At 42.7% G+C, this 8,136-nt stretch overlaps 1 long non-coding RNA gene across 1 annotated transcript; it reads right to left on the bottom strand.

The window, feature by feature from the left end:
• Nucleotides 1-247: 247 nt before the first annotated feature.
• Nucleotides 248-5,130, bottom strand: LOC133492712 (uncharacterized). The gene is made up of 3 exons (XR_009792730.1): nt 4,991-5,130; nt 3,463-3,524; nt 248-689 (listed from the first exon to the last, which is right to left on the bottom strand). It is a non-coding gene; the product is annotated as an uncharacterized LOC133492712 (long non-coding RNA).
• Nucleotides 5,131-8,136: the final 3,006 nt, after the last annotated feature.

The following is an 8,136-nucleotide window of genomic DNA, read 5'->3' as shown; positions in this document are numbered from 1 at the left end:
ACGTAGTCACAAATATTTATCATAAAAACAGTAAAGTAGCGAATAGTAGAACATTTAAAAAAAAAAATGCTTTTCATTCAACTTTGCGGGAGGGTGGGACACGTGCCAATAAAGAACATTCCATATTCCGATGACCATCTGGAAATAGCACAAATACAGGAATGCATTATCATTGTTTGAAGTCATTACGGCATAAATGGAACTGTCCACCCCGCAGAAACAATGACACCACTCGCCTGTTCGTCAATAATCAGCAGCTAGCCCGCTAATTAACAAACAGATGGACACAAAAAAGAAAAAAAACACACACACGCACACAAGCACACACATACCTGACTCCACGATCGTGGTGTGTTTCGTTAACAGCTTGAGTTGGAGATTTAAACGATTACGAGACTCAGAGTGACATTTTAGTTACATATGTTCAGTGTAGTATTGCTGGAAAACAAGTCCAATTGCCAAAGACGAGTCCACAGTACAACAATTCATTCAGGTTCTCCCACAAGATGTCAAGTACGGATGGAAGAATATAAGATGTATGAAATACAATGTTTGGATCAGTCTTTTTTTTTTTGCCCTTGTGCTACTGTGTTTTTTTACTGGTCCTGCTTATTATTTGTGTGTCTTGTGGCTTTTTCCTGTCTGTCTGTGCTGGGCTCTAAGACTGGATTTACGTTGTCGGTCCAAGTCTGGAAAAAAAAAAAAAAAAAATCTGATTTAATGTCGATGTCCAAATGTTGCTACAGTTAAAGTTACGACTATAAACTGCAAATCCTTCTCCATCTTTTAACCTCTGCGGTTTGAACCATAACGCACCGTACAGTATTTCCTGCACTTCCCTGTTCCAAATAGCTTTATGCTCATGATTGCTTAATATTAAATAAAAAAATAATAATAATCAAACTAGGACACATTCAAAATTTGCATCAGTATTTCCATCTGCTACGCTTATAAGCACCATGCTGTCGCTGTGCCGTAATGCCCACCATTTTCAAGAAACCTGTTTCCATTGCTGAAGAAAGTTGGATTCTTTCCATTTGTATAAAGCACCAATCAGACAGACGTGAGGCCGGCAACATTTGACAGCTTAGGCTTCACAGTTTTTCTGATGTATCGTTCCCTTGCCCATGACTCACCAATCGACACTGGAGCAATACTGCAAAAATTACTGCATGGCAAGAGATTTTTCTGTCCCAGACAGCAGTTTAGTGCCAGTTTGAGAAGCTTTATGGCCACCTCTCCGCTCCAACACGTGGTGCGTGGAAAACGCGAGAAACAGGATCTATTTTTGATTAACCATGCACGGGAAGGCTCGCGACGGCCAACACTGATTAAAATTTCTAAAAACAGGTCTTCATGCAGAGCAACTGAGGTCCTCTGGCCATCTCTGGCCAATCCTGGTCCCATGACCGTTTTGAACACAGAAGAATATTAAAGAACAAACAAGTCAGTTGAATTGCAACAACACTCTCCTCCCCAGTTTCTGATTGTATGACGTTGTTAGCAATGTCAAGTTTGATGACGTAAGTGAAAACGCTTCTCCGAAGTTGTGCAATTCCAATGTGTTAGCTCACCATGATGAGAAAGTCACACATTTGTCGACTGACCAGGAAGCTGAAATGTCACATTTGCTTTTTGAGTTTTCTGACCCGTTTCCAGATGTGCCTGGGCGCACATGCCCAATTAGTCATGATATAGACGTGGGTGATGCTGTGCCTGTGAAACAACACCCATGTCGAATGAATCCGATGAAGACAGATATTGCGGAAGGAGGTCCAGTACATGCTGGACAATGACATTACTGAACCCAGTGACATTCCCAAGAATTCAACCTGGGCCTTTCCAAACTAACACTTTGCAAGATGGACAGTCAGTTTCCCTGCCGACAGTCTCTCGTAGAACTCCCGAATCCTCTTCCATGGCGTAACACCTTCCAGACCCAATGTCACGTTGTTGACAAGCCATTGGAACATTGCTGGGGCATTCTTCAAGCCGAACGGCATCACTTTGTATCGATACAGTCCGTCACGTGTAACGAATGCCGCAATTTACTTCCTCACAAAATTGTCGGCTGCTTTTCTTAAGCCTTGCAGTTTGCTAAACGGCCAATTTTCAAGCATCAGCGTCAATCATTAACCGGGTGGTTCAAGAAATATCTCAAATAAAGGCGCTCAGTTTTTGTTGTTGTCAACTCGGGTGTGACTTCACGAAATTCGCTAATATTTCATGAGAATTCTATCCTCAAAGTCATCCTGAAAAGTTGTTGCAATTTGAGGGAAGTGCAACGGATTGAGGAAAAAAAATATGTATTCATCGAAGAAGTTAAAAAGAACAACTAAACAGGTTTAACAAAGTCAATTCTAAAATTGTGTTCTTTTTGTAACATTGAATCCAACCACACTGAGCTTAAACTGTGGATTGAAGCCAAATGTATTGCCGGAGGAAAGCACGGGCAGAGAGGAAAAAAGGAAGAATGTAAACTCTTTCAGCCATACAAATTAGAGGTTTTTATCGGATCAAAGTCACCCCAGTTTACACAGCGGTATGTATGAACGGTGAGCCTCCCCATTGTGTCCGTGTCTGGGCTCACAGCAGTAATATGTTAATGCCAAATGAGTCGAGGGTTGGAAGGATGAGTTAAAGCAAAAAAAAAAAAAAAATTAAGCAAGGCAAGAAGGGAGGGCCATTAGAGGAGTGATAAGTATGAATAATTTTCTTCTGTGCAGGGCTGCACGGATGAAATTGAGTATGTGGGACTTAAAAATTGAACTGACTGTGTATGTTTTTCCGCATTTGAGCAATGACCAGACGAACGAGTGATGACAGCAGTAGACAGCTGAAAATGAAAACTAACTGTGGCAGGTGCTCCACAATGTTTTAAAAGAAGAATAAAAATTTTACAGCCGCGCTCCCAAACCGCAGGGGATGGAGCCACGGGTCGGATTTCACCTATTGTGGCGGGGGTGGGGGTGTCCGGGATCTAACCACGACGATAAACAAGGGATTACGATACACCTTTTTGTCATATCTCAGTGAGTCTCTATTCTGTACGAGGTTACTTCATGTTGTTGACTGATTATCATATTTAGTGGCGCAACAACAAAAACCTGTTGTCCGTACATCTGTTGAAGAATTGCACATCCCCCCCCCGCCCTCCCCATCCCGCTCAAACCGACAACACTCACGGGTCTTTTACGTATTGGCCAGGCAGGTGTGAATGTCAATATGTAAGTGTGAGCATGTGTATCAGTTGCAAGAGTGAAGATGAGTCTATTCTTGGCAGGTCAGTATGTCATGCAGCTCAGATGGGCACTGACAGCTCACCTGTGGTGCAAAGGGCACCGCTCGCCCGCGGGCAGACAGGGGAGCAAGGCAGGAGAATGGGGACGGCGATGACACGAACCCACTATGACTTGCCCATACACATTCGCACCAGGGGACAAACAAAATCACATTACTTACTGCTTCGCTGAGGTTGGAGGTGAAGAACAAGTGGGAAGACTCGCAGTCAAAATGTATCGCTTCTGATGGAAAAATAATGGAAGGTTGGGAGACCACCGGGGGGGGGGGAGAGAAAGACCATTTTTCATCATAGGGGATATTCGAGATGATGGGAAAAGTGAATATAATATGAGTAATATCACTATAGCGGCGCTTCCCAATTTGCGATCGACCAGTAGCTCTCAACCAGGGTTAACATTCGGCTACATGATAGAATCACGCCGTAAAACAAAAACAAAATCATTGAAAGTCATATTACAAGCAATAAAATAAAGGCAATCGGAGACCACTACTGCGAATTACTATATGTTAAGGAGTTCAGAAGTTGTTTAAGAGTATTGTATGGGTTTATAAGCATATGGCAGAGGTTAATAGGAGGGGAGGGAAGATTAATACGAGTCGAAACTATAGTATGTAACCTTTGGTACCCCCTAAGGTAAAATTCATAAATACAATAAAAAGAACAAAGGCTGTCATGAGCAAGACTTCGCCACTGCTAAGAGGGGCGTGGCCACGCCACCCCTCAGGACGGTGACACCTGTCACCGCTCACAGCTGTTTCACATTGGGACTGTTATTAGGCGTTTAAGTTGGAGTTTTTGTCAGTGGCATTTGCCACTTCGTTGCCTTGCGTTCGTGAGTTGCATTCACTGCCTGTGGGACTCTCCGCTTCTACGCGTAAGTTAGAGTAACCCTAGTCACAGCGATTCTGTGCCCTTTTGTTTGATCCTGTCCTTTTGAGTTAGTTAGTCATCGAACCCTTGCTGTATGTCTTTTGGATCCCGCCTAGCCTAGCGTTTCTGTACCTCTGCCTTGTCGGACTGCCACACAGTGTATGACCCAGTTTCCGGAATAAACTGCATTGAACATTATGCCTCTGCCTCGAAGTCCTGCATTTGGGTAGGTCCCCGCACTGGAGGTTCGTGACAAAAGGCCATGCATGTTATGCCCATTTTATGCTATTTTACAACATTTTTGCTACAGTTTGAACGGCATGTGTTATTTCTGTGCCATTGCCACCAACCAGGAATACAATGAATGAATCAGGCATTCACTAAATATAAAAAAAACAATGACAAATACGGCCAAATGTTCAACGAGCTGAATGACTTCATCAGCATTGTGTCATATTCTCTACTAGTGGATTGAGTGGACGTATTTTTTTTTTTTTTTTTTTGACAAAAAGAGTTGCTGCTTCAGTTGATGGAAACCATTCATTTATCTTGTCCTTCTAAAACAGACTCACTGAAGCAGCACATGGCCGGGTGCGTTCATATAGCCACAGCGGCCTTGTGCCTACACATAATGTTACGTGTGAATTTAGACTAACGTCCCGTTTGTTCAAACCAGCAAATTGCGACAAGGCAGTTGTATTGCGTTTCTGACAATTTCATCCCACACACATCAATACAACACAAACACGATAAAATAGCCAACACAAAATGGGCGTTCAAGAATAGAGCAGTGGAGTCACAACGGCGAATAGTCACCAATGTTGAATGAGTGTTCCTAAACAAGCAAATGTTCGTCCCAGCGGGTATTCCAAGTTAGCGAAAGTTAGAGCCGGTGCACAAACGAAAGGCAGCAGGTGTCCGTGTAGTTTGTGTTCCAAGCAAAGTACTTTCCCAGAGCGGCGTTGAGGTTGTAAGAAGAAGCCTCATTGTCAGTCTTTCTCGTCCTTTTATAGGTAATCCTTGAAACATTTCAGACTTCCACGTCACAAAGGACACAAAGAGTTTGCGTCACACGGACCCTAGAGCATTCGAGGAAAGCGCGTTACATCATAAGGACTTAAAAGTATGAAAGGAAGCAGCGTCCCAAAGATCCACATTAGAACAACTTAAAAGCATAATATCACAATAAAGAGAACAGAGAATAAAAATACACACACGTAACAATAAGGTAATTAAATGAGTTACAAAAATCAAAGCAACGCAAGCTCACAAGTTGACTTCAAGCCACCGTCTCAAATCTGTACCGTACACACCGAGATGGCCACAGTCAGGAAGCAGACCGGCATCTCTTCAAGAACTCGCTCCTATTTTCCCCAATTCATCGGCAGCAAGACCCCAACAGATTCAAATGCCCAAGTCTGTACAGAACGACATGAGTTTTGACGTCTTTTCGACCGCTGAAGATGACATTGACGAGGCAAGGGCCAAACACACACGCATGCATGTGCAGTGCATCCCCTTCAACTCATTCACAATGTAGTTGCCATAACAACGTATGGAGCGCAAGTTATACGAGACGCGCGCTGAGGATGTAAAATTCTATTTTCCTGTGCTGTTAACCTGAAAGGCCGCTATAAAGACATAATCAAATCAAAACACGGGAGCCATCCATCTCCAAGAAGTACAATATCGCGCTCACATCGGTGCTTGAACATGTGGCGGCAGGAAGCCATGACACTAAGCTGATGGAGAGCTTCGCATTCATGCATGTGTTATTGAATTCCTCCTTTATTTTGTTTGTGTTTCCCAGTTATCAAATTTATGGCCAAATCGCAAATTGAAGATGGTGGAAGAAATACAGCCAGTTTGAAAGAAAGGACGCTTTTTTTTTTTTCCAGCGGACCCCACCTGCTACGGCAAAGGCCGCAGACAATTTTCCTCATTTTATCAATCTAGACTGGTTTCCTATCTTGCCACTCGTGATAAAAAAAAAACCCCAACTATTATCATAAATCACAGGTGGTCCAGCTACATAAGAATGTTGCTCTGTCTCCCGTCATAAATCAAAACCCCGTCCAGTGCAGTTGTGACGTTGCGCTACTTTATGATTGTATGCATAGCGAGGAACTTGTGTTAAGATAGTAACGCCAGTTTGAAATAACTGAAGGGGAAACATGATTTTGATCCAGATCATGACATTGATTGGATTTTCACTCCCACCAATCCTATAATTCAAAGTCTATCTAATCCAAGAGCCCATCGAGGTAGCCCAGACAATTACTGTTCATCCAAGGACTGTGGCCCGGGCTGATCAACCTCAAATTCAGTCAAACCAATCCCTTTAAGCCCTCTCAAAGATTAGCATGTATTTAGCGTGACACCGAGGAAATACCTATTAACACTTATATTCGTGCTTATTATAAATCATGTGATGGAAGGGGATTAGTTGCAGTGCTTACAGAAATAGCCGACTAGTTATTGATTCTCTCCTGCGGCTTCTGAAATGAGGGCCGCCCAATCCTTTGACCTAACATTAAAAGACGGTCAAATAAAGATGTTAAAACGTAGCATCGTAAGCTTTAACGGGACCGAGTTCTTGACAACGTGCTAACGGTTGGCGTCCGATTATATGGCGCACTTGGTCATGCGCTGAAAGGCAGATCGATAAGTGTTCTACTCCTGTACTCAGTTATTATTACACAAGTAGTGAGTTATTATTAAACGTGAGGATTTGTACACCAATAAATGGCTGATACTTGGAACAGGAGAGCACCAGGCGTGCAAAACACACTAAGGTAAAATTGCTAACTGCTGCCACGTAAGAAGAGTTAAAACTGGATTTAAACTTTCTGCCCATCACACCTCCCACGTTACAAGCTACCGAAGACATTTATTTCACACAATGTAGCATGACGCTTTGTTTGATAGGCAGCAAAACTGTAGCAGAGCTCATTGTATTATTCATGAAGGCAGACAAACGAGTGGGTGATTAGCTTCCTCTCCAATCCCACTCCCCGCGATTTACAGTGAGAGGAAGCAAGTGAAACAAACATGACGATATGAAAACATGGCGGTAAAATAAGATTTGAATGGTGCGCTTGCGTCACTACTACTACCAACCAGATGGACACTGGTTAGACTGGATGATTAGCTGAATTCTCCTTAAAAGCGAACAGTTTTTCAAAATGCTATACGTACATTTTGATTATTGGCTGAGATATCAGAACATTTGGAGCACATTAAAATCCTGAAAGGACTCAAACCATACAAAGGTACACCATCAAAGGTGTACCTGATATCCGTTGCCATGTGAACGCTGAATTTTTGTGTGATAACTGTTCAAGAGGGAGTTTGAAACACTTCTGAGAATTCTCAGTGTTTCTCACCACATTTGCACAGATTCCGGCAGGAACATGCACCTGTTGGTCTTTGAAGCGTTAAGGGGCAATCTCGAAAAAGTGAATGCATAACACTGCATTGTATTGATTTCTATATTCATTTTAGGACTACATAAGGTTGCGTCACCCCGACCTCAGTTTGGGAGTGCTGGGGTGCCAAAACCAAATAGTATCATCGCGTGAGTTGGAAAAAAGTATTGCTGAGGTACTTTCAAAAATGAGTTTGATTTATGATAGGAGTGCCTCTGATCAATGAACATGTGAGACATTTTCAGGCTGGGGTTTCACTTTATCTGCAGCTTGGTAGCATCAGATTATGTAAAAACCAACATCAAGGTCAGCAAGATCAAGACAAATTAGCACAAAGAAAATTAGCTCATTCCACATAGCAATGGAGTCAGAAGGAGCTACATTGTGTCTCTGTGGATCTAGAGAAAACCTATGACAGAGTACCAAGGGTGGAAATGTGGTACTGCATGCAGAAGTCTGGTGTGGCGGAGAAATATGTTAGAATAGTACAGGACAGCGGTGAGATGTGCCGTAAGTGTAACAGAAGAATTTAAG

The sequence above is a fragment of the Syngnathoides biaculeatus genome, chromosome 19 (genome assembly GCF_019802595.1).
Source record: "Syngnathoides biaculeatus isolate LvHL_M chromosome 19, ASM1980259v1, whole genome shotgun sequence".
Classification (NCBI taxonomy): domain Eukaryota; kingdom Metazoa; phylum Chordata; class Actinopteri; order Syngnathiformes; family Syngnathidae; genus Syngnathoides; species Syngnathoides biaculeatus.
The sequence above is the reverse complement of the archived record's forward strand: the minus strand, read 5'-3'. Positions and strand labels throughout refer to the sequence as shown.